This window comes from Chrysochloris asiatica, unplaced genomic scaffold, assembly GCF_000296735.1.
Source record: "Chrysochloris asiatica unplaced genomic scaffold, ChrAsi1.0 scaffold00161, whole genome shotgun sequence".
Lineage (NCBI taxonomy): Eukaryota > Metazoa > Chordata > Mammalia > Afrosoricida > Chrysochloridae > Chrysochloris > Chrysochloris asiatica.
The window spans coordinates 3465522-3491932 of NW_006408679.1; the positions used below are offsets into that span (position 1 = coordinate 3465522).

Here is a 26411-nt window from a genome sequence, read left to right on the forward strand (position 1 = left end):
GATGCTGTCACTTTGCCAATCCACTTTGCTGGGGATCTTCCTCTTTTTCTCTGACCCTCCACCTCGCTAAACAGGATATCCTTCTCCAGTGACTCGTCCCTCCTGACAATATGTCCAAAGTATCAGAGACGAACTTTGGCCATCCTGGTCTCCAAGGAGCAGTCTGGCTGCACTTCTTCCAACACAGATCTGTTGGTTCATTGCTTTGGAGACATTTCAGGAGGAGTTAGAATTTGTAGCTTCCAACTTTAAGAACTCAGCTCTGCCCACAAAGTAATAATTTATAAAGGTGAATATTAAGATGTACAACAAATCTTCTTGGGCAGCATGGCAAGGAACAATACTAGAAATCTCATGAAATTAATGATACCAAATATGTCTATCCTAGAAAAATACATTTCTTGGCTCAACTGTTGGTAAGAATGACCTCTCTGTTACTCAGCACAAGTTGTTACATTAAATATTGGAGCTGTTTAGGCTTCCAAGTCCAAACTGATGACAGCCACAGTCAGGGCAACAGTACAGCTGACTGTCCTCTGGGGGAATAGCCCCTGGTCTATACTAAATGCTGCCGCCGTCCCCTGGCTCTCAGCTCTCATGGTAGGCCAACGCCCCTGCTCCAATACTCAGCTGTTGATGATCACACACGAGCACCCCTTCAGATTTGCAACCTCAGGAAGGAATGCTGCTTCTGTCTCCAATATTCTGCAGTGGACCTGCAAACCAATCTCCTTGGTGATCCTGAGGAACAGCATTCAGCCTTCAGGGAACCCCGTGCTGCTGTGGGGTTCCCCCCACCAGGGCAATAGTGGAAAGAGCATGTTTAATTTTAAGTATGCTAATATGTCCACCCATCTGTTTCTTTATAAGATGTTCTTAATGAATCAATCAATAAGTATTTCAGAACATCTCAGTGTTAATTTCTAATATGGTAAATGCCAATAGGTTGTTGTTGCTGTTATTGGGAACTGTCATGTTGGTTCTAACTCATAGCGACCTTCTGTACAACAGAACAAAACCCTTCCCAGTCCTGCACCATCCTCGCAATTGTCATGTTTGACTCCAATGTTGCAGCCACTGTGAAAGTCCATCTCCTTGAGGGTCTTCCTCTTTTTCGCTGACCCTCTACTTTACCAAGCATGATGTCCATTTCCCTCCTGAGAGCATGTCCAAAGTACAGGAGACAAAGTTTGCCATCCTCTCTTCTAAGGAGCATTCTGGCTGTACTTTCCAACACAGGTTTATTTGTTCTTCCAGGATACTTTCAATAGTCTTCACTAACACCATGATTCAAAGGCATCAGTTCTTCTTCTCCAGTCTTCCTTATTCATTGTCCAGCTTTCACATGCATATGAAGCCGTTGAAAATGCCATGGCTTGGGTCAGGTGTACCTTAATCCTCAAAGTGACAACTTTACTTTTTAACACTTTAAAGAGTTCTTTTACAGAGGAGCTGTACATCTTGACTGCTGTTTCCATGAGCACTGATTGTAGATTTAAGTAAAAGGAAATCCTTGACAGTTCGATGTTTTCTCTGTTTAGCATGATGTTACTTTATTGGTATGGTCCATGAGGATTTTTGTTTTCTTTATGCTGAGGTGTAACCCATACTGAAAGTTAGAGTCTTTGATCTTCATCAGTAAGCACTTCAAGTGCTCTTCACTTTCAGCAAGCAAGGTTGTGTCATCTGCATATCACAGCTTGTTAATGAGTCTTCCTCCAATCCTGATGCCATGTTCTTCTGTATATAGTCCAGCTTTATGGATTGTTTGCTTGGCATACGTATCAAATACATATAATAAAGGAATACAACCCTGACACACACCTTTCCTGATTTTAAACCACTCAGTATCACCTTTTTCTGTTCAAATGAGTGCCTTTTGTTCAATGTACAGGCTCCACATAAGCACAATTAAGTGTTCTGGAATTCTCAATCTTTCCAGTGTTCTCCATAATTTGTCACGACCCACACAGCGGAATAAAACAAGGTAAACTTCCTGGTGTTCTCTGCATCTGACATCAGCAGTGAATCCCTTGTTCTATATCCTCTTCTGAATCCAGTTTGTATTTCTGGCAGTTCTCTGTTGATGTACTACTACAACTGTTTTTTTAATTATCTTCAGCATAATTTATTTGCATATGATATTAATGATGTTGTTTGATAAATTCTATATTCTGTAGGATTGCCTTTCTTAGTAATGAGCACCAATATGGATTCTTCCAGTTGGTTGGCCAGGTAGCTGTCTTCCAAGTTTTTTGGCATCAACTAGTGAGTGTTTTTGAACTCCAGGTGTTGGTACTGTAGGATCAGCACTGAAATGCAAACCACAAGGTCAGAAGTTCAAACCCACCAGCTGCTCCTTGGAAACAGGGTCTCTATGAGTTGGACCCAATTCAATGACAATAACAACAACAAAGTGAGTGTTTCTAGCATTGCATCTGCTTGCTGAAACATCTCAAGTGGCATTTTGTCACTTGCTATTGTTGGTAGTGCTATCAAATCAGTTCTGACTCATAGCAACCCTGTTTGGGGTTTCTGAGAAGCAGCTGGTGAATTTGAACCCCCGACCTTGCATTCAGTGTTTATCTTACAGTGCCCCACTGTCTGCCACTTCTTAGATCCTTCTTTTTTTCCCCAAAGCTCTCAGTGCAGCTTGAACCTCTTCCTTCAATTTCTTGGTTCTAGATCATATGCAAGGAGCTCTGGTAGCGTAGTGGTTATGAGTCAGACTGCTAATCTCATGGTCAGCAGTTTGAAACTACCAGCTGTTCCACCAGAGAGAGATGAGGCTTTCTGCTCCCATAAAGTTTTACAGCCTCAGAAACCCTATACAGGGTCGCTATGAGTCGGCACCAACTCCATGGCACATGGAGTAGTTGAAGTTTGACAAAATCTTTTTGGTACGATGACTCTGTGTATTTCTTCCATCTTCTGTTGTTTCCTGCATCATTCAATATTTTGCCCATAGAATCCTTCAATATTGCAATTTAAGGCTAGATATCATTTTTCAGTTAGTTCAGCTAGAGAATTGCTAAGTATATTCTTCTCTTTTGACTCTATAACTAATTGTTTTCATATTTCATTATAATACTTTACTTTGTTTTCTTGAGATGCTCTTTGATACTTTCTGTTGAGCCCTTTTACTTCATCATTTCTTCCATTTGCTTTAGCTACTCTACATTCAAAAGCAAATTTCAGAGTCTCTTCAGACTTTGGTCTTTTCTTTCTTTCCTGGGTTTTAAATGATCTTTTGCTTTCTTTGTGTATGATGTTATTGATATCATCTACAACTTATCTTCTCTTCAGTCATTGGGGTCCACTGAGCCAATCCTTGAAATATTACCTAAATTCATTTGTGATATACTCAAGGTCATACTTTGGACTCATGAACTTGTTTTCATTTTCTTCAGCTTCCACTTGAACTTTCATATGAGTTGTTGCTGGTTTGTTCTTCTTTGGTCGTGGTCTTGTTCTAACTGATGTTATTGGGCTTATTCATCATTTCTTTCCATAGATGTAGTAAGGGATGAGGCACAAAGGGTCCCCCAGATGCACAAAGGGCCCCTCAGGTTCTGGAGTTTCCAGGTGGAGTTAATCTTGGCAGTAATCAGCCCAGGCCCTGCTTTAGCTTCCTGATCTGAAGAGATTGGGTAAAGTCAGGCTTTTATGGTTATATACAATGACACCTAGTTCTCAGCACCCTAAGACAAAGTTCTTGGCCCAGAGGGATTTTAGCACAGTAAGTTTAATAGACACCATAGCCCATGGCTCAGAATGTCTTTCCCAAATGTGACCCTAAGTCATCAGTGTCCCTGCGTTGGGCTCATCAAGAGGTATCAGACTGGGAACAGGACATGGGTGGGAGGGCACTAACTTAGACATTAATTGCTCTATTTTCCCTTACTTGACACTTTACTGGTGAGGGCAGCCTTTCCAGGGCTGTGGAAAAGCAGAGAATACCTTGTTGAAAACATTGGTTGCCTCTAAGGCTAGATGTCCCCAACCTAATATCCAATGAATACCCGAGAAACCACCTCAGCAAGTGTCACACTCCCCTTAAAACCCAATCCTATATCTCAGAATAGTGATGTTATCAGTGTGTCTGCCAAAAGGTACGGAGTTCCATCCTAACAGCTCCCAGTTATAGGCCACAGATCCTCTTTGAACGTTTTCCTTCTAAGTTCTTGGATTCTTGTGGCAACTCCCAGGTGTCTACATGTCCCAGGGTGAGCCCTCATCTACCCCTACCTTTCCAACTATAGAGCCAATCGTCTTTTGCTGTTGTTGTTGTTGTTAAGTGCCGTCGAGTCGGGTCCGACCCATAGCGACCCTGTACAGGGTTTCCGAGGGTGTAAATCCTTACGGGAGTAGAAAGCCTTATCTTTCTCCCGCAGAGCGGCTGGTAGTTTCGAACCGCTGACCTTAAGGTTCGCAGCCCGATTCGTAACCACTACGCTACCAGAGCTCCTTGTCTTTTGCTGTATAAGACCTTTAAGTGGTCAGATGCAGTGCACGTGCGCAAAGGCCCGCCCCCGCCCCGTCTCACCACGCCCCACCCCACCCCACAAGGCTCTGGCATTTCCAGGTGGAGTTAATCTAGTAGGTAATCAGCCCAGGCCCTGCTTACTTTCCTGATCTGAAGAGGTTGGGTAAAGTCAGGCTTACATGGCCATCTATTCTTGGTCATATGCTGCTTCCTGAAATGGTTGAATATTGACTAATTCTTTTTGATACTAATTCTTTTTGATAGAAGGAATACACAGTTTCCTGTGTATTCCTTCTATCTTCTTTTGATACTTTCTGCATCATTCAATTTTTGCCCATAGAATCGTTCAAGATTGCAATTTAAGGCTTAATTTTTTTCCCCCATCATTATTTCAGCTTGGGAGTGCTGAGTGTATCCTTCCTTTTCAGTTTTCTAAGTTTATTTTGTTAGAATACTTCTCCACTTGACCTTTTTGACGTTTTCTGTTCATCTCTTTTATTTCATAACTTCTTCCTTTTGCTTTAGCTACTCCGCTTTCAAAAGCAATTTTCTGAGTCTCTTCTGACATCTATTTTGGTCTTTTTGTCTATTCTGTATTCTGTCTTTTTAATGACCTTTTGGCCTTTAACTCTCTGGACTTTGGTCAGTAGTGTTCAGTGTGTCATATCTAATCTTGAGATGGTTTATAAGTTCTGGTGCTATATACTCAAGCTCATTCTTTGGCTATCTTGACTTGTTTTAATTTACCTCAGCTTGAACTTGAACTTGATGGTCTGTTCCACTCATGGCCTTTCTCTGACTGATGATTTGAGTTTCTTTGCCATCTTTTCCCACTAATATAGTTAATCTGATTCCTATATATTTCTTTCACCTGGCTAAGTTTTCCACCATGGTTGACCCTGCTAGTATTTTAAATTCTATTAGTGAATAGCTTGTAGCATCACAACAATACTTAAGCCACCATAGTAGGGTAAACTTAACGATGAGTAGTGGGAATAATATGTATAAATATTGTCAAATGGGAACTTAATTGCTGTGCAAATTTTCACCAAAAATAAAGCAAAAATTTATTTTTAATTATTAAACTCTGGGAAAGATTTTCAATTCATATGACAAAGAAAGAGCTAATGCCCCTAACTCTAAAGGTGGTGGTTGTGTGCTTTGGAGTTGGTTCTGACCATAGCCACACTGCACAGGGTTTCTGAGGCTGTAAATCTTTACCAGAGCAGAAAGCCTCATCTTTCTCCCACAGAACAGCTGGTAATTTCGAACTGCTGACCTTGAGGTTAGCAGCCCGACTTGTAACAACTACATTACCAGAGCTCCTTAACTGTAAAGAGTATTTACAAACCAATCAGAAAAAATAATCTAAGTTCATGAATCAATAATTCTCAGGAATAGAAATATAGCTATGTAGAAAATGCTCAAGCTCATTTACAATAATGTTGATGCACATTAAGATTGCAATGAAATGCCATTTTCACCTATTAAATAAGCTTTTAAATTTTTTTGGTCTTTAATGACACTGTTTTGGTGAGGATCTGAGGACTCAGGCACTTTGATTTGTTACTGATGTAACTGGAGTTCAGTTTAACAGAATCTATTAAAATTAACTCATCTGTCAATTTGTCGTACTGTGGTGGCTTGTGAGTTGCTGTGAATCTGGAAGCTATGCCACCGGTATTTTAAACACCAGCAGGGTCACCCATGGTGGACAGGTTTCAGATGAGCTTCTGGACAAAGACAGACTAGGAAGAAGGAGTGATGAACTACTTCCGAACATTTAGTCACTGAAAACTTTATGAATACCAGAGAAACACTGTCAGATATAGTGCCGGAAAATGTGCCCTTCAGGTTAGAAGGCACTCAGAATGCGACTGGGGAAGAGCTGCCTCTTCAAAGTAGAGTTGACCGTGATGACGCAAATTGAGTAAATCCCTTGGGAGTAAAACCCGAGGGACCTTCATTTGCTGATGGGGCACCACTGAAAATGAAGAGAAACAGCTGTAAGCATCCATTAATAATCAGAACATGGAATGTACAAAGTATGAATTTAGGAAAATTGGAAATTGTCAAAAATGAAATGGAATGCATAAACTGACATCTTAGGTATGAGTGAGTGAAATGGACTGTCATACGCCATTTTGAATCAACAACCACATGGTTTACTATGTTGGGAATGACCAGTTGAAGTGGAATGGTGTTGCATTCATTGTCAAAAAGAACATATGCAGATTAGTCATGAGGTACAATGCTGTCTGTGATAGGATAATATCCATGCACCTACAGGGAAGAACAGGAGAGAACAGTCGCTGGAGAAGGATGTCATGCTAGGTAGGGTGGAGGGTCAGAGAAAAAGAGGAAGATCCCCCCAACGAGATGGATCAGCCAGGTGGCATCACTGATGGTGTCAAGTGTGGCAGCGGTAGTGAGGTTGGCCCAGGATTGGACATTGTTTCGTTCTGCTGTGCATGGGGTTGCTATGAGTCGGTTCCGACTCGATGGCACCTGACAACAACAACAGGGAAGAGCAATTACTACCACTATTATTCAAACTTACGCACCAATCACTAAAGCCAGTAAGGATGAAATAATAATTCTACCAACTTCTTCAATCTGAAATTGATCCAACATGCAATCTAGGTGTATTTATCATTACTGATGATTGGAATGCAAAGGTTGGGAACAAAGAGGAAGGATCAGTAGTTGGAAAATATGGCCTTGGTAATAGAAATGATAAGAAGCTGTGGTAGCGTAGTGGTTACGAATCAAGCTGCTAACCTAAAGGTCGGCAGTTCAAAACTACTAGCTGTTCCATGGGAGAGAGATGAGGCTTTCTGCTCCCATAAAGATTTGCAGCCTCAGCGATCCTGTGCAGGGTCACTATGAGTCAGAACTGACAAGTTAGTTAACAACAACAATAGAAATGATGCTGGAGATCTCATGATTTCTGCAAAATCAATGATTAGTTCATTTCAAATACCTTTTTAGACAGCATAAGAGATGATTATACACATGGACCTCACCAGATGGAATACACAGAAATGATATTTACAACATCTACGGAAAGAGACGATGGAAAAGCTCTATATCATCAGTCAAAATAAGTCAGGGGCATATTGTGGAACAGATCATCAATTGTTCATATGCAAATTCAAACTGAAGCTGAAGAAAATGAAAACAAGTCCACAAGAGCCAAAATATGACCTTGAATATATCCCACCTGAATTTACAGATCATCTGAAGAACAGATTTGATGCATTAAACACTAAAGACCAAAGACCAGAAGAATTGTGGAATGACATCAAGAACATCATAAAGGAAGAAAGCAAAAAGTCATTAAGAAGACAAGAAAGAAGGAAAAGATCAAAATGCATGTCAGAAGAGATACTGAAACCTGCTCTCCAGTGTAGAGATGCTAAAGCAAATGAAATAAATAAGGAGGTACAAGAACTGAACAGAACATTTCAAAGATCAGCTCAAGAAGACAAAGTCAAATATCACAACAAAATGTGCAAAGATCTGGAGTCAGAAAACCAAAAAGGAAGAACACGCTCAGCATTTCTCAAGTTGGGGGAACTGAAGAAAAAATTCAAGTCTCAACTTTCGTTATTGAAGGATTCTCTGGGCAAATTATTGAATGATGCAGAAAGCATCAAAAGAAAAGGGAAGGAATACAGAGTCACTGTACCAAAAGGAAATGGTTGATTTCAAGAGGTAGCATATGATCAAGAGCCAATGATCTTGAAGGAAGAAGTCCAAGATGCATTGAAGGAATTGGCAAAGAACAAGGCACCAGGAATTGATGGAATGAAAATGGAAATCTTTCAAGAAAGTGAGTCGGCACAGGAGGCACTCACTCATCTCTGCCAAGAAATTTGGAAGACAACTATCTGGCCGACTGATTGGAAGAGATCCATATTTGTTCCCATTCCAAAGAGAGGTGACCCAATGGCATATAGAAATCATCAGACAATCTCTTTGATATCCCATGCGAGTAAAGTTTTACTAAAGGTAATACAGAAATGGCTGCAAGCATACATTGACAGAAAACTTCCAGAGGTTCAAGCCAGATTCAGAAGAAGACGTGGAATGAGGGATATCACTGCTGATGGCCGATGGATCTTGGCTGAAAGCAGAGAATATCAGAAAGGTGTTTACCTGTGCTTTATTGACTATGCAAAGACTTTCGATTGTGTGGATCATGACAAGCTATGGACAACATTGCAAAGTATGAGTATTTCTGAACACTTAATTGCACTCATGAGGAATCTGTACGTGGTCTAAGAGGCAGCTGTTGAAACAGAACATGGGAACACTGAATGGTTTAAAATTAAAAAAGGTGTGTGACAGGGTTGTATTCTTTCACCATACTTATTCAACCTGTATGTTGAACAAATAATCCAAGAAGCTGAGTTATATGAAGAAAAATGTGCCATCAGGATTGGAGGAAGACTCATTAACAATCTGTGATATGCAGATGGTACAACCTTGCTTGCTGAAAGTGAAGAAGACTTAAAACATTTACTGATGAACATGAAAGACCACAGCCTTTGGTATGGATTGCATCTCAATGTAAAGAAAACAAAAATCCTCACCTCTGGGCCAGTAAACAACATTCTTATCAATGGAGAAAAGATTAAAGTTGTCAAGGACTTCATTCTTCTTGGATCAACTATCAACACTCATGGAAGCAGCAGCCAAGAAATCAAACGATGTATTGCAGTGGGCAAATCTGATGCACAAGACCTTTTTAAAGTGTTGAAGAGCAAAGATGTCAACTTGAGGACTTAAGTGCGCCTGAGCCAAGCTATAGTGTTTTCAATAACCTCATATGCATGTGAAAGCTGGGCAGTGAATAAGGAAGACCGTAGAAGAATTGATGCTTTTGAGTTATGGTGTTGAAGGAGAATATTGAAAGTGCCATGGGCTGCCAAAAGAACCAACAGATCTATGTTGGAAGAAGTGCAGCCGAGTGCTACTAGGAGGCCAAGATGGCCAAACTTTGTCTCTCGTACTTCGAACATATTGTCAGGAGGGACCAGTCACTGGAGAAGGCTATCATGTTTGGTAAGGTGGAGGGTCAGAGAAAAAGAGGAAAACCTCCAGCAAGATGGATTGGCAAAATGGCAGCATCAATAGGCTCAAGCGTGACAACAATTGTGAGATTCGCCCAGGATCGGGCAGTGTTTCGTTCTGCTGTACATAGGGTCTCTATGAGTCGGTACTGATTCGATGGCACCTAACAACAACAACAACAACAACATTAAAATTAACACTGTGAGCCACCATATCCACTTGTAGACATGCATCCAGTAGATAAATTAAAACATGTATAAAGTAACACTTATATGAGGTTAGTTATTATAACATTGTAATAGCAAAGGATTAGCAACAATGTGAATCTCCATTTAAAGGGATATGGCTATATATTTTAAATATATACAAATATATATAAAAGGACATGGATAGCTCAGTTTGTAGAGCATCAGACTTTCAATCTGAGGATCCAGGGTTGAAGTCCCTATTGAGGCATTCCTTTTCTTATAAGTTATTGGTGGCATCATGGCTTAAGTACTGAGGCTGCTAGCCTCAAGGTAGACAGTTCAAACCCACAGGTGGAAGGTGAGTCTGTGTGAGTCCATAAAGATTTACAGCCTCGGAAACCCTATGGAACAATTCTACTCTGCCCTGTAGGGTCACTGCCTTAGACTGAATTGTGACTCCCCAAAATATAGGTCAGTGTGGCTGGGCCATAGTTCTCAATGGTTTCGCAATTATGTAATCCATCATAATTGTGACAACTATGTGATGCTTTCCCTTGAAGTGATCTGATGTCATAAACCAAAAAGAGGTTTAAGAGTGGGCTTTCAATTCCATTAATTCCACCAGATTTCAACTCATAGCAACCCTGTATAGAACTTTGGAGAGAAGCTGGTGGGTTTGAACAGTTGACCTTTCGGTTAGCACAGTTAGCAGTCCTGTGCTTACTCTATAGCACAGTAGGGCTCGATTTTATGTAATGTTCTGTTTTATGTAATATTGAATGATACAGGAAGCACCAAAAGAAGATGCAACAAATATACAGCAGTCCTGGAGTGGTGCTATAGGACAAGCACTGAACTGTTAGTCACAAGGTTGGCAGTTCAAACCCACCAGGTGCTCCTTGGAAGCCTTCAATGGCTCTTAAGAACAAACCCTCATATTTCAGGTTTGGTAGGTGAACTGACAGAGGGTAGAAAACTCACCAGAGGGCACACAGCTAGTGAAGCATTTTAGTCCAGGATTCACTCTTGCCAGGAAGGGCCTGTATAACGTGACCTGCCCTTCTTCCTGCCTGGTCCATGGCCCGACTTGGACCCAGGGAAGGACTGGTCCTACTGTAGCCCAAAGAGTCCTTGCTGTTTTGGGAGAGCAGGGAGGGTCCACCCAGGGGGAACATCTGGAACCCACAATGACTCACATGCGTCCCGAGGCCTGGGGTCAGGGGAGCAGCTGGTAAGAGCAGGGGCAGCAAAGAATCCCTGGGGCTGTGTTTGCAGAGCACCCACTGAGGTAACTACCCTTGACTGGGAAGGGGAGCAGGGTCACTGGAAGACCCCAGATGTTGGACTGTCTGTAATGAGGAACTCCTGGGCTCCAGTCTTTACTGACTCCAGAGTCCACTTTGGGTCTGATCCAGGCCCCCGTGGAGTTGGTCTCCATCCACACAGGTCACCTTATGGCTGCTGAACCCCACATTTTACTGTGGCCTTCACTTGCAGCCTGACTTGTAGCTGGGGTGGATTCTGGGTCTCTCAGGACCTGGGGCAGCAGGGACAAGAGGTGGCACACAGAGCCTCAACTACAGCTCCCATTCCCTAGCATCATCTAGATGCTGAGTTTGCCACCCACACCCTGGACCAGCCAGCTCACCAGCCCTAGCTGTGGGCCCAGGGCCAGGTCAAAATTGACTCTCACTCAGGGGTACTGAGCCCCTCATTCCCTTGATCACCCTTCTTCCCCCAGAACAGAAGATTGGGCGCTGGGGTCCTTGCACCATCTGTGAGCTTTTCAGGCCACTGTGACCATGGCCTTCTCCCTGGAGCCCTGGGCCCCATCTTAGGCTAGGGTTTTTAGAGAAGCAAAACCAGTTAAACATATATATGTGTATGTTGTTGTTGTTGTTGTTATGTGCCGTGGAGTCGGTTCCGACTCATAGCAACCCCTACACATGGTTTCCAAGGCTGTAAATCTTTACGGGAGCAGACTGCCTCATCTTTCTCCCGCGGAACCGCTGGTAGTTTCGAACTGCTGACCTTGTGGCTCGCAGCCCAATTTGTAACCACTACGCTACCAAAGCTCCTTATATATGTGTATATATATAGAGAAAAGTTTATTATCAAGGAAATGGCTTACAATTGCAGAATCCCAGATCTCCAGTGGAATAGAGAGAACGAGAGCGAGCCTTTCTCATGTGACCATTATATTGGGAGCAGGCCACACCCTCAAGGAAGCATCCCTTCAATTGATGACTTCCTCATGACCCCTCAGCACAGAGCCAACTATGCCTGTATTAGGGTTCATCACATGGGAATCATCACATCTTAACTGCTAAACTGGAGTACTGGTGTGATGCTGTGAGTTAATGAGCTGGACTGCAAGATGGGTTTGAACCACAAGGTTGGAGGTTCAAACTCACCAGCTGCTCTCAGAAACCCTATGCAGGGTTGCTATGAGTCGAAACCAACTCAACAGCATTTGACAACAACAAAAATTGGTAAACCTCTGAGAATCCTGGCATAGTCAAGTTAACAGAACCCTAACTATTACAGGCCCCTTCCTCTACATGACAAAGGAAGGGCCCTGCTGGCTTCAGGACTAATCAACTCATTAATAAAAGGCTTACAATCAACATGCAATTTCTACTTTTGTCTCTAGTCTGGAGTTGCCAGATTTAACTAATAAAAGCATAGTTTGCAGCTAATTTGAATTGCAGATAAACAATGAATACTTTTCTAGTGTATGTCCTGAAGTATTTCATCCCTTAATTTAATTTAATTATTAATTGGATTGATTGCTCAATTGTTTTATTTTATAACAAGAACTCTCCAGCCTGAAATCCACTTTTAGGAAAGGGCTCCTGTGTCCTGGAGCAGTCACAGGAGTCTAGGGGGTTTGTCACTACTCCTGCCAAGAAGGATACATGGATTATTTGAGTTAGTTCCCATCAGGGACCAGGGCAGGACTCTACACTGGAATAGTTAGAGGGTGTGGAACCAACTTTGGGCCAAGAAATGACTCTTTGCAGTCATCAACCATGAGCTTGGGGACATGTCTTCACTCTGAGTCTGGGCTTTCTAGACACAAATATTGGGGGGAGGAGTGGAAAACATGACCCCTTCAGCATGATACTCTTACTCTATGAACAACAGGGAAGAGGGGAGGATGGACAAAGCCCCATAGTGCTGAACACTCTCAGGTTCCCTGCCTAGGAAGGGAGTTTTCCAGCCATGGCCTGACTGCCTAAGCTCTGGGGCCCCAGGAACTCTTGAGCAGCAACCCCAGGTGCCCATCCCTGAAGGATTGCTAACTGGCAGCTCCTGTTCCCACTGAAGTAAAGAACAGGTAACGGTGCATGCTGGGAACTCTGTCAGGAGTCAAGGAGAGAAAAAGATTTCTGTATTCTACCTCTTCTTCAATAAATAAGCCTTTCATTTGACTGATGTGGCACCCCAAGCTGAGGTGAAGAGTCATGACTGCTGAGCAGCTGAGACAGCAGTGGCCAGCGGCCCCAGGACTGTGTGGCATCCAGACAGCCCCCTCCTCCAGGCTCAAGGACCTGTCTGGCTGATGGAGCCCCCAGGAGGTCCGAGGGGTGTGCCCTGCCTCCCTCCCTCCTCCCACTCCTATAAAGCTGGCCCTACCCTGGCTCTCCGCACACCTTGCTGGGCCACAAGTCCCTCTAGGAGCCTCTGCCAGAGCACACGCCCTCTGCCCCTGGCTCCCCTGAGCAGCAGCATGTGGTCACTGTGGCTCTGCTTGGTACTGTGGGGGCTGTCCCTCGTCAGTCCCTCCGTGGGCCTGACCGAGCAGCACATCCAGGACAGCCTGTTGCAGCAGCTACATCTCTGCGAGGTGTCCGTGCTGGACAAGGCCACCATGGAGGGGCCGCTCATCCCTGCCCACGTGAGGGCCCAGTACGTGGCTCTGCTGCAGCGTAGCCACAGGGTCCCCTCCTGAGGGAAGAGGTTCAGCCAGAAATTCTGAGGTGAGACCTTCCTCCCTGCTGTACCCTGGTCATGCCTGCTCTGCTGCTATCTACGGGACCCTGGATGGAGCTTCCTGTGTCTCTGTGTGGGTGTGTGTGTGGGACCCACCTGGGGGTTCATTACCCAAGGGACAATGAGGATGGCACTGTGAACATGGGGATCTTGGGTCCTAATCTCTGCACTGAGTACTCCACACCTCAAGGACCAGAAGAGGTGTGGCAAGTTAGACCCTATGGCAAAGCCCAGATGTCAGACAAGAGGAGGGCAGGAAAGAGAAAGAGGAATGTCTAGGTGTGGCAAGGCCCCGGGCTCAGCTTCAGAGTGATGAAGTCAGGACTTCTGGGTTCCATTTCACACTGCCCCTCATAGCCTGCCACCACTCCTCTGTCAGTTTGTCTTACTGTGGTGGCTTGTGAGTTGCTGTGACTCTGGAAGCTATGCCATGGGCATTTTAAATACCAGCAGGGTCACCCATGGTGGACAGGTTTCAGATGAGCTTCCAGACGAAGACAGACTAGGAAGAAGAAGTGATGACTACTTCCAAATATTTAGTCATTGAAAGCCTTATGTATAGCAGAGAAACATTGCCAGACATAGTGCTGGAAAATGAGCCCTTCAGGTTGGAAGGCACTCAAAATGCAACTGGGGAAGAGCTACCTCCTCAAAGTAGAGTTGACCATGATGTCACGAATGGAGTAAAGCCCACGGGACCTTCATTTGCTGATGGGGCACAACTCAAAATGAAGAGAAACAGCTGTAACATCAATTAATAATAGGAACATGGAATGTACAAAGTATGAGTCTAGAAAAATTGGAAATTGTCAAAAATGAAATGGAATGCATAAACATCGATATCTTAGGCATTAGTGAGCTGAAATGGACTGGTATTGGCCATTTTGAAACTGACAACCACATGGTTTACGATGCTGGTAACAACCAATTGAAGAGGAATGGTGTTGCATTCATTGTCAAAAAGAACATACTCAGATCAGTCATGAGGTACAATGGTGTCTGTGAGGGATTATCTGGCCAACTGATTGGAAGAAATCCAAAATTGTGTCCATTCCAAAGAGAGATGACCCAATGGAATGCAGAAATCATTGCATAATATTTTTGATATCCCACGTGAGTATAGTTTTACTAACGGTAATACAGAAAAGGCTGCAAGCATACATTGATAGAGCACTTGCTGAGGTTCAAAACGGATTCAGAAGAAGATGTGGAACAAGGGATATCATTGCTGATATCCAATGGATCTTGGCTGAAAGCAGAGAATATCAGAAAGATATTTACCTGTGCTGTATTGAATACACAAAGGCTTTCGATTGTGTGGATCATGACAAGCTGTGGACAACATTGCGAAGTGTAAGTACTCCTGAACACTTAATTGTGCTCATGAGGAATCTGTACCTGGACCAAGAGGCAGTTGTTCGAACAGAACACGGGAACACTGAATGGTATAAAATTTAAAAAGGTGTGCGACAAGCTTGTATTCTTTCACCATACTTATTCAACTTGTATGCTGAACAAATAATCCAAGAAGCTGGGTTCTATGAAGAAAAACGTGGCATCAGGATTAGAGGAAGACTCATTAACAACCTGCAATATGCAGATGATACAACCTTGCTTGCCGAAAGTGAAGAGGACTTGAAACATTTACTGATGAAGATCAAAGAGCACAGCCTTCAGTATGGATTGCATCTCAATATAAAGAAAACAAAAATCCTCACCACTGGACCAATAAACAACATTCTTATCAACAGAGAAAAGATTGAAGTTGCCAAGGACTTCATTCTTCTTGGATCAACTATCAACACTCATGGAAGCAGCATCCAAGAAATCAAACGACGTACTGTAGTGGGCGAATCTGCTGCACAAGACCTTTTTAAAGTGTTGAAGAGCAAAGATGTCATCTTGAGGACTAAGGTGCACTTGACCCAAGCTATGGTATTTTCAATAACCTCATATGCATGCGAAAGCTGGACAGTGAATAAGGAAGACTGTAGAAGAATTGATGCTTTTGAGTTATGGTGTTGGAGGAGAATATTGAAAGTACCATAGGCTGCCAAAAAGAACCAACAGATGTGTGTTGGAAGAAGTGCAGCCAGAGTGCTCCTTGGAGGCCAGGATGGCCAAACTTCGTCTCTCATACTTCGGACATATGGTCAGGAGGGACCAGTCGCTGGAGAAGGATATCATGTTTGGTAAGGTGGAGGGTCAGAGAAAAAGAGGAAGACCCCCAGTGAGATGGATTGGCAGAGGGACAGCATCAGTGGGCTCAAGCATGGCAACAATTGTGAGATTGGTCCAGGACCAGGCAGTGTTTCGTTCTGTTGTACATAGGGTGACTGTGAGTTAGTACCGATTTGATGACACCTAACAACAAGAACTCATAGCCTGAGGGGGCACTGGTGGCACAGTGGTAAAGGAGTCATGGTGTGGTGCTGTGGTGGTTATGTGCCGTGGAGTTGGTTCCAACTCACAGAGACTCTGTATAGGGTTTCCGAGGCTGTAAATCTTTATGGGAGCAGAAAGCCTCATCTTTCTCCTCCAGAATTGCTGATAAGTTTTAAACTGATGACCATGAGATTAGCAGCCCGATCCATAACCACTAAGCTACTAAGCAATTGAATGCTAATCACAAGGTCAGTAGTTCAAGCCTTCAGCCATTCCTCAGACACGCTATATATCAGGGTCACTATGAGTCCTTGGCACTTAACAACAGTAACAGGATGGAGACATGGGTTGAATTCCCAGCCAATGCACCTCATTTTGTCAGTGGGACCTTGTGTGTTGCTATGATGAGGAACAGGATTTAGCAGAGCTTCCAGGCTAAGATGGGCTGAGAAGGAAGGAGTGGAGTTATACTTTGAACATCAGCCAGTGAAAACCCTCCATATGCCGAAGGTCTGATTCCATCCGCTCCTCCTGTGTCTGGGGTTTACTGGACAGCTGCGAACAACAGAGTAGCCTGACCTTGAGCAAATGACTTTAACATCTTCTCTGAATCTGTTAGTTCATTTGGAAAAAATGGTCTGTTTTGTCTACCTCTTTGTTGTTGTTGTTAGGTGTCACCGAGTCAGTACCGACTCATAGCGACCTTATGCACAGCAGAATGAAACACTGCTCGATCCTGGGCCAACCTCACTACTGTTGCCACGCTTGAGTCCATCGATGTTGCCACTTGGCCAGTCCATTGGGGGTCTTTCTCTTTTTCTATGGGGGTCTTTCTCTTTTTCTATGACCCTCCACCTTAGCAAACATGATATCCTTCTCCAGCAACTGGTCCCTCCTGACAATATGTCCGAAGTATGAGCGATGAAGTTTGGCCATCTTGGCCTCCAAGGAGCACTCTGGCTGCACTTCTTCCAAAATGGATCTATTCGTTCTTTTAGCAGTCCATGGCACTTCCAATATTCTCCTCCAACAGCAAAACTCAAAAGCATCTTGAATCCACTATCAACACTCATGGAAGCAGCTTTCAAGAAATCAAACAATGTATTGCATTAGGCAAATCTGCTGCACAAGAGCTCTTTAAAGTATTGAAGAGCAAAGATTTTAGCTTGAGGACTAAGGTGCACCTGACCCAAGCCATGACATTTTCAATAACCTCGTATGCATGCAAAATCTGGACAGTGAGTAAGGAAGATTGTAGAAGAATTGTAGATAGGAAAGAGCCCTTTTTGGACAGATGTAAAATATTAGCTGTGCTGTTCCGCTGACAGGGATGGCGTGGGGCTGGGCTCACCTCCTCATTAGTCTGAGCTAGATTAGATCCAAGGCCAGGAGCCCCAGAGGTAAGGATTCTGATGTCACCTTCTCATAAGAAGCCCCCTATTAGCTCAGGGTCCTGGAGCTACTCTGTCCAGTTGTGGTGAAAATTGTTACTAAAGAGGCCCCAAGCAAGGGAGAATTTTAGGTAACTGGTAACCTCAGTGGTGCTGTAGGATACGCAGTGGACTGCTAAGGGGAAGGTTGGGGGTTTGAGCCCACCCAGAGAGAGCCTCCTAGGAACCGACTTCTGAAAATCAGCCCCTGACAACCCTAAACTGTGCAGTTGTGCTCTGACACACCTGGGATGGCCAGGGGTCTGAGTCTAGTTGATGACATCTGGTTAGTGAGACAGAAAGGGACTGGTGTCTCCCAGCTGGCCAGCTGTCCCTCCATTGGCCCTGCCACCTCAGTGCCCACCACCCCACCCCAACCCACCCCACCCCCTTCCCCCCGGGAGAGGCTCTGCTAAAATGCTAGTTGCTCCAGAGTTGGCCAGCAGGCTCCTGGCATCTGAGGCCTCCAAACATCTGCTGGTGTTTGGCATGGAGCAGTGGCTGCCGCTGGACAGCAAACTTGTGCAAGCCCTGCTGTGGCTCTTCCAGGAGCTGGTCCCCAAGGCTGAGCTCTGCAGGCAGGAGCGGCTCTTCCACACAGAGCCCGGGCCTGGGTGTCTATCCAGTGGCTGCGTGTGCGCGATGAAGGGGCCAACTGCACATCCCTCATGGACTCCGGGTGGGGGAGGGGAGGTGGCGAGGGTGGCAGGGGTGGGGGTCGTGGATGTGGGGCGTCCTACATAGACCAGGGAGGATGGCACGGTGAGGGGCCCCCGAGGCGCGCTGTGACCGGTCGGTCCCCCTTCTGCTCCTAGGCTAGTGTCCTTCCACGAAAGTGGCTGGAAGGCATTTGACGTGACCGAGGCGGTGAGCCTGTGGCAGCAGCTGAGCGGGCCCAGGCAACCGCTGCTGCTGCAGGTGTCCGTGCAGAGGGAGCACCTGGGCCCCCTGGCCTCCGACGCCCACAAGCTGGTGCGCTTTGCCTCCCAGGCGTTGGAGGGCGCGGGCCAGCGGGAGCCCCAGCTGGAGCTGCACACGGTGGACCTGAAGGCCTATGGGTAGGCACCGAGGAGTCTGCCCGGGAACCTGAATTGACAGACTAATCCAGTCTTAAACTTATCTTGACAATGGCGACTTTTCACTTTGCTGTGGGAACATGGGGGAAAAGACGAGCTCTGGTAGCGTAGTGGTTACGGATCGGGCTGTGAACCGCAAGATCAGCAGTTCGAAACTACCAGAGGTTCCGCAGGAGAAAGATGAGGCATTCTGCTCCTGTAAAGATTTACAACCTTGGAAACTCTGTGCAGCGTCACTATGAGTCGGAACCGACTCTACGACACTTAACAACAACAACATGTGTAATATTCCTTCTGCAACTCGTAGGAGACCTCAGTAAATGTTGTCATTGTTACAAGTTGCTTCCTACTCACAGCAATCCTGTATAGGGTTCCTGAGGAGCCATTGGTTAGATTAAACCACTGACCTTGCGGCTCAAATCGACCTTGAGTTCAGTGCTTATCCTAAGACGTCACATATTCACTATTATGTTTGGATATTCATTCTTCTTATATCATGGATCCAGCTTGCAGAACATAATGAAAGATGGGTCATAACTCTCCCTCCTAGATACCAGCTATGCCTCACCCTGTGCCTCAGCCTTCACAGCTGACCAATGACCCTGACTCTCTTTGCCCCCCACAGAGCTCAGGGTAATTGTGACCCCAAGGTGCATTGACTTAGAGGACACCCATTGCTTCCACCAGGAGATGTACATCAACCTGCAGGGGTTGAAGTGGACAGAGAACTGGGTCCTGGAGCCCCCCCCGCCCCAGACTTCCTGACTTACCAGTGTGTGGGCTCCTGCCAGCAATCCCAGTGGCCATTTCTGGCGCCGCGGCAGTGCATCGCCTAAGAGACGGCCTTGCTGCCCATGATCATCAGCATCAAGGAGGAAGGCAGGGTCAGGCCCCAGGTGGTGAGCCTGCCCAACATGAGGGTGCAGAAGTGCAGCTGTGCCTTCAATGGGGCACTTGTGCCCAAGGATCTGATGCCATAGGTGCACATGCCATAGGGTCATGTGTCAGAACTCTTCTAGGACATGAGAAGAGAGGGAGCTACTGGGCAGTTGATGGACAAAAGCTCACAGCTCTCAGCTGAGCTCTATTACATATACCAGAAGAAGGTTGATAAGGATGGGACTTCTGGATTCTTCCTTTGAGCAGACAGTTCTCCTAGTGACTTTTGCGTCCAGGGACAAGACTTTGGCTACTGGGTTGTCCCTGCCCAGTCTTCTCCATTCTTGATATTAGTCACTGCACTATTTCCTCAACACTTGCACATCTAGATGATGTAACTTAAGGGCAGAGCCCATGATTTATCATCACTTGTTTGTCCTCTCCCTGGACCTGGGTTGAGCCCTGTGGTTTGGGCAGGAGATCCAGCCTCATTGCGCCTGGGACATGGTGTCAATTATAGGTGTTCATTCCCAACCCTGTTAATAAGGGATTTGGCAAGAAGCAAATAATACACCTTTTGTCCTGAAATCTTTTCTCTTTGTTTTCCTTTTTTGTTGTTTTTATTTAACTCAGAATCTTACAAATTGTGAGGAGGGAGTAACAGGTTTTACAAGGATTATGTAAATTCGATTGCAAAACTAAGAAGGTGGTGTATAGAAGTTGGCCAAGTTCTCAGTTATTTTGTACAGGAAGCAAGTATTGAAATGTATTCAGAATCTGCTATCTGGTGTCTGCCCTCTCAGATATGAGGAAAACATCTTTTCATTTTGTAGGCATTTTGGCTTTCTGGATACAGTGGGTAGATACAATTTCAACTTTTATTGCATCAAAATTGAAAAAAAAATTGATCAAAGTCATCATCAGTACTATATGAATTCCTATTATTCCTTCAGATTTTGTGCCAGATTAGGAAAGTGTTGAGTTTACGTTTTAAAACGCTAGGATTACAGGTGTTTTTAAGGTGTGACATGTTCTTGGCCTGTCGGGACAGCTCTTAATTAGCTATGACTAGGATAACCTCCTTCTCTGAGATATAGAAACATTCCCTATTTTTACTAGATACAGTTTTTTACACTACTTGGCATATAAGAAGCTATGGTTCTCTAAATTCATATTCCAATCCAACTCAGCTTGGATTTTGAAATAAATTTAACCTACTTAAAATTCTAATTTTGAAATCTCTTTGCTCTCTAAAATCAAGGAGTCTAACTTCTTTCGCAGGCTCAGTTTGTCATTTTCATAGATGCAAGGGAGCCATGAGTTCCTGTTTCTCAGGCTGTCAAGTCCCCCACTGAACCCACCCCTCAGTGCTGCTGTGTGCATACCCCACACCTGGAGCGACGTGGCTGGCTCTTCCCTTGAGGAATTCACAGTGTCATTTCGGAGACCACTCGCTCAAACGTAACATCGCCTTACCCAGTCCATAAGATCCCTTTGCTGGGCCAGAGTCACTGTCCCTGGGCCTCTCCCGGCGGTCCCGACACGGGCAGTACCGGCCTTGGCCCCCGGGAGCCGCTGCGGCCTCCGTTTAGGTCAAACGGAGCAGCCAGGGCTTTCACCCTCCCAGCTCCAAACAGTGGCGGGAGCTGCAGCCTGACGCTGGGCGCACCTGACCTAATTCTCCATCCACCCACCCCTTCACACCCTCTACCTTGTCCAGGAAATTCTATGCAACTCAGGGACATTTACAAATGTTTGCAAGTGCCTTCCCCGCCTGGCATTGTCTAGTTTGCGCTTGGCACGGGTCTTTATAGGGTTATGCGAGGATTCAGCCCCGGCGGCGCCCTCTGGGCCACTAGACGCAAACTGGCCGAGTCGGGGTCCTCAGATCGCCTGAAGGAGTCTCAATGGCTAAAAAACGACCCTCAGGCCAGAGTGGGACAGAAGGGAGCCGAGGGGCGCACAGACAGCCTGCGCCGGCGCGAGGAAGGACTCCAAATTGGGCGCGAGTTCTGCGCATGTGCAAGAGCCGTCAGAGTTTCACTTCGTAACTTTTAAGAGGTCCGGAGGCAGGCCACCGTGGCCAGGCAGGGCCAGACAACTCCCCTGGACACGCCAGCTAAGCCCGGTCGCCGCCGCCGCAGGTAAAGTGGGTAGGAGTCATAGAGGAGGGGGATTGCCTTTTCCACTTTCCTGGAACTTTGCGGCACTGGGGGCTTTGCCAGATACCACGTCAGATGTTGGTTTGAGGGGCCCGTCTCTCTGGATCCGCAGCCCCTACCGCTGAAGCGGGGGTGTCTTGGAGGGGTGATAAGGGGAAAGGGTCAGTCCCAGGCTGCGCGGACTCCGCGCCCCCGCTACTAACCCTGCGCTCATAGGAACTTCCTGACACTCTTCCAGACTTCCCTCTCTGAGGTTCCTGCTTTTTCTTCATCCCTTTCTTTGGGAATCTGTCTACGGGAATTAGACCTCCAGTTTAATCAGGAGTTTAGCTCTGAAGAGTTTCCTTCTTGGATTATCAGTGAGGCGGCCTGGGAGAGGGCCAAGAATCCCTTTTTCCCGGGGAGACAAGCACCTTCCACTGCCCCTGGGTGCCCGACCACTCAGAGCAGCCTGGTGGAATCCTGGGGAGGGAAGCTGGGGAGATGGGGGAGGAGAGACGAAAGTCAATAGAGTTGTGCAAAGAAACCAAATCCCCCAAGTTTCCCGTACGTGATAAGAATGGCTACCTGAGACCCTGGGTGGCCTTCATCTTTCAGCCCCAAGTGTTTTCCCCAGGGACAGGGGTCGGTAGTGTGGTAGACCAAATGACCTCCAAGCTCCTCGCGGCCCTGAAGCTCGGTGGATTGTTAAGGGCTTGCAGTTAAGGTTAACTGAAGTGGATAGTGTTCACCTGTATTGGTACCTGTAGGCCCAGGGTGCCGATGTGTAGGATCCTGGGACTTTTCTGAGGCTATGGCTATGGCAGGTTTGCAGATTTCCCTAGGTGGGGATAAGGAAAGATTCAGGCCATCCCTTATTGGATGAAGAACGATTACTACCAAGCACCCTCCCCCTCCCCCGCCCCCACCCCCATCTTCCACTCCTCTCACCCATTTCTCTCCTTCTCCACTCCTGTGACATCTGTCAGGGACCGTCCAGCTGGTTCTGCCTTAAGGTGACTGTAAACAGAAGCGGCTGCTGTTTCCCTTCATACACTCCTCTTGTTTGTTTACATAGTGTTGGGGCAAATCTTTCCTGGGTGTTCATTGGGCTCCAACAGAGAAGAATCAAATGAGGCACTGCCCTTGTGTTTTCTGTTAGCTGGAGAAGTAACTTCATTTATTTTCTTTTGTTGTTATTGAGAATATCCAAACAGAAGCTACACCAATTCATTAATTTCTACATGTACAGTTCAGCGACCTGCATCACATTCTTCAAGCTATGCATCTATTCACACCTTCCTTTTCCAAATTGTTCTTTCTTCATTAACTTAAGCTCACTGCCCCCTAAATTTCCTGTCTAATCTTTGTAGTTGCTGTTGTTGATCTGATCCTGTATTGATAGTTCTTACAAGAGCCCAGTGCTGAAAGCAGACATTCTTTATTACCTAAACTAAACTTATTTGGTTTAAAGTAGACTTCAGAGGGTATTTTTAGTTTAAGACTTAAAATTCTCAGGGCAGTAGTTTGGGGAGTTCATTCAGCCTCCATGAGTCCGTGAGAATTTGGAATGGTATTCTGCCTTTCCCCTCTTTTGATCAGGATTCATCTATAGAATCTTTGGTTAAGATAGTAATTGTAAAAGTGACATAAACCACTTTTGAATACTCATTAGAATTGGACACTGGGCTAAGTGCTTTACAGTTGTCCAATAGATGCTACCCAATAGTCCAAAAGGAGAAGCAGCATCACTCTCCTGTACTGCCTCCCACCTCATTTTATGGAGAAGGAAGCCAAAACACAGAGTGGTTAAGCAGTTTTCTGAGTTGTGTAACTGTAGATGTTGGTGGCAAGATCCTAACCCCAGTGTGTGCTCACTTAACCGCCTCCCACTTCAGCCAGGGGCAGTATCATCCCTGTGATGTCCAGGCTTGATGTCTGTGGAGGTAAGTAGTGGTCCAGATGCTTGAGCCTGTGATAGTGCCTCAAGGAAGTGGTCTTTATTTCTCAAGTTTCCTCCACATCTAGAAGATCAGAGTTGTTCCTGTGGACTGGAGTTGCTTGCAATCTTGCTATCATCTTAACAAAATTGCAAGATTTCGTGATACAAATACCCTGAATTTGTACCGGGCCTATTTCAATATCTGAGAATGCTCATCCACTTCCTGCAGCATTCTGCCAGCATCTCAGAAGGTCCTCAAGTCTGCTACGAGGCATGTATGGATGACACAATAAACACTGGACTGCTAACCAAAAGCTTCATGGTTCAAACCTACCCAGAGATTTCTCAGAAGAAAGGCGTGCCGTTCTGCTTCTGAAAGGTCACAGCCGTGCAATTCCTACTTTGCACACGTGGAGTTTCCATGAGTCTGAATTGACTTGATGTACAAACAACAACAAGTTGGCTACAGGTGCCACTTACACTGCTGCCTGGGCGCCATTTGAATCCTTGCCATCAGCTCAGGTGGGCAGTAGGGAGATAGTGGTGGTTTCCTTCTTGGCACCTTCACAGTCAGCCCTCTGTCCCATTGACCACATCACACTCTTGGGTACACATGGGCTGCCTTTTTGGTTGGCAATCCTGCTGATCATTCTGGCTCCGGTCCTCAGTGGTAATTCTTGTTTTCTCCACTCAGGGTTACCAGAGAAATGAGATGAGATGATGAATAGGAGTTAACTGGAAAGTGTGGATGAATAGTAGGCTTCACACCTACACAAATGCAGCTAATATGTGATGACTAATTATTGCCCAGAGTTTGCAACAAGGGTTTAATATCCACCCAGGCAGGCTCCCGTGGCCACGGGTTCTACTTGCTAGTTTGGCATCCCCCTGCCTGCCCCACACTGTCAGTCTCCCTTCACTGAGGGTCTCTTCCTCAGCCTGGCAGGGCCTGCCTTGTGGCAGCTGTTTCCCAGCCATGCTGACTATCTAGATGATTTCTTGAAGTGTGCTTGTTTGGGAAGAACCAGAGGGACCATGATGGTTTGGCAGACTCTGGACATCAGAAGAACCAGAGGGGCCATGATGGTTTGGCAGACTCTGGACATCAGAAGAACCAGAGGGGCCATGATGGTTGGGCAGGCTCTGGACATCACATGTCTAAGGGGCAGAGATTGCCAACAGGTCTGAGAGATGAGATGAGGGCCCCAAGGCTGTGCTCTCATCTGGGTAGGGGCTGGGCAGCTAGGACCAACCTGGGCGAGGGAGCCCTGAAGCCTAGGGTGACCTTCCTCCCACACTGGCATATTTGCTGGCTGACCACACTGACTTCTTATTAAACTTTGTAAAACCACCTGAGAGAGTCTGTTTGGCCAGAGGAGAATGATTTAGGAATCCTGTGCTGGGGCTGAAGTGGGGAAAGGAGTTGAGGTAGTATCTTCCCCCCAGGAGGCTTCTTTGCTATTCTAACCCTCCAGCATACAGCAGGTCTTCCCACACCAAACACGGCAAGGGCTGCCTCCCTCCCTGGGCACAGTGCTCCCTCTGAACATCTTGTTCGCTGTCAAGTAGGTTCTAACTCACAGCAACCCTGTAAAGAGTTACTGATGTCTTGTCAGCCTTTACTGGAGCACAAAACCTCATCTTATAGGGATGGTTTTCCCTTCCACGTCACTGTTCAGGCTGTGGTCATTTGTTCTGTGGTATTCCTTTTTTCCTGGTTCTAGACCTTGGGAAGCCTCCCTGGCAGCAGCAGCCCTTGTAGCCCACATGAGGTCCTGGGTTCAGATCCTTATCTCCAGCCCCAGCCTCTAGGGCTTCCATGGGGTAGGTAAATGGAGACGATGCCATCCTGGCTCCATCAGTGCTGCTGTCGCTGGAGAATTGTGGAGAGAGGCTGGAACTGCAGGTGGTGCTGGGTGAGGACAAGGGAGCAAGCAGCCTGCTCTGAAGATCTGAGGAAAACCAAGGCCAGAGGGCCACTAGGCACAACTAAAGGCTCCATGTAAAAATTTGAGTTTAGAGACATTTGAGCCTGCTTGAGTGCAGGGAGGTTGTGCTGAAGGGTTTGAGGACAGCTCGGATATGACTCTGGGCTCTGTGTTTCTTCACAGAAGTTTATTAAGAATGGTGCCTCTGACCCTGGGGTTAAAAGAGCCTGCAGTAAGCAAGAGGCCTGAGGCCTGGCCTCCAGCAGCTGGTGGTCCAGACTGGCTTTGCCTTTCTTTGCTAGGATAGCTCCAACTGAGAACACCCCATAGGACTCTTCCACAGTCCCTCCTTTTACTGAGTCCTGGTTAAGTGTAGGGACAAGAAGTGCCCATCACCGCATAGCATTGGGCTGGGGGTGTTCCTTTTGAGTGGTGCTGCTGAGTGGGATTTAAAGGAAGGACATAGAAACCATCTCTCTCCCAAAGGAAGCTTTCAGGATTCTACCTAAGCCACCAGCTCCCTGGCTCTTGCAGAAAATTCTGGAGAATTTTCCAGTGCCAACCACTCACCCTTCCTGCATTTTCTGGCTTTAAAACACAGGAAGGGTGGGTGATTGGCATGGGAATCCTCTATGGCTTATCCTGGTGTGATGCTGTGGGGTAAGCACTGTACTGCTAACCACAAGGTCAGTGGTTCAAACCCACCAACTGCTCCTTGGAAACCCTATACAGGGTCACTCTGAGTCAGAACTGACTTGACAGCACAGATGATGTTACTGTTGTTAAGTGCTGTTAAGTGTTGTTAAGGGGCTCCAAGGCTGCAAATCTTTGATGGAGCAGAAAGCCTCATCTTTCTTCTGAGGAGCAGCTGGTGGGCTTGA

At 45.9% G+C, this 26411-nt stretch overlaps 1 pseudogene; it reads left to right on the forward strand.

Moving 5' to 3' along the window:
* Window positions 1-13486: 13486 nt before the first annotated feature.
* On the forward strand, window positions 13487-19620 carry LOC102825031 (annotated as a pseudogene).
* Window positions 19621-26411: the final 6791 nt, after the last annotated feature.